The sequence below is a fragment of the Camelina sativa genome, chromosome 8 (assembly GCF_000633955.1).
Source record: "Camelina sativa cultivar DH55 chromosome 8, Cs, whole genome shotgun sequence".
Classification (NCBI taxonomy): domain Eukaryota; kingdom Viridiplantae; phylum Streptophyta; class Magnoliopsida; order Brassicales; family Brassicaceae; genus Camelina; species Camelina sativa.
The window spans coordinates 5,654,276-5,655,124 of record NC_025692.1 but is presented as its reverse complement, the minus strand read 5'-3'; positions in this window follow the sequence as shown (position 1 = coordinate 5,655,124).

The following is an 849-nucleotide window of genomic DNA, read 5'->3' as shown; positions in this document are numbered from 1 at the left end:
GAGTGAATTATGAATATTATGAAGTCTTCGCCTTCCTCTTCCTCCTCCAATTAGTCTCTCTCATAACTCCGATCCAGATCCCAAATAATCCTCTCTTCTTCATCTTCTCCGATCTGGATCCCTAAAAACTCAACAACAACAATGTCTTCCTCTCGATTCGATTCAAGCAAACAATACACAACCACCAGCNCCTTGTGTTTTGTCCTCACTCGCACAATTCCGACAATCACTTCCCGAAATGTCACCCATTTTGAGACTACTCCAGCATAAGCACTCTTAATTCTGGAGTTATCTTAGGACTTTTGACCGAAAAGATAAGTGCACTTTGGTGACATAAGTGGTCAAATCAATTCTTTAAACAATTTCGCAAAACAGAGTGTCACACGTATATATAAAATATTATGTCGGTTTGTCCATCGAAATGACCAAAATACCCTCATTCACATTCTGAGAACCCAATCAATTTATTTGGGTTTTGCAGATATTCATTGGCAGGACCTATTTTTGGGATGAAAACCAACTCCCAACATCAATAGTTTTAACTTTCAAAAATAACAACAAAATTTTGTCATGAATATTATGTTTATTTTCTTAGGTAAATGGTTTGAGTAAATGTTTCAACACATACCATTAATCTAAAATAGAAAAACGCAGAAAAATATATGTTTAAAATTTTGGCTAGTGATTATTAAAACTTGTAGCATAAAGTTTTAGCAAAATGTATCTGCTTACTTAAACAACTACATTATGTTAGAGGGTTCCTATAGCTTCTTGTAATCTGAGTCATATAACATTTTAATATACGATAAAAACCAACGATTTTTCTATAGAAATATCGTATATTTTTCA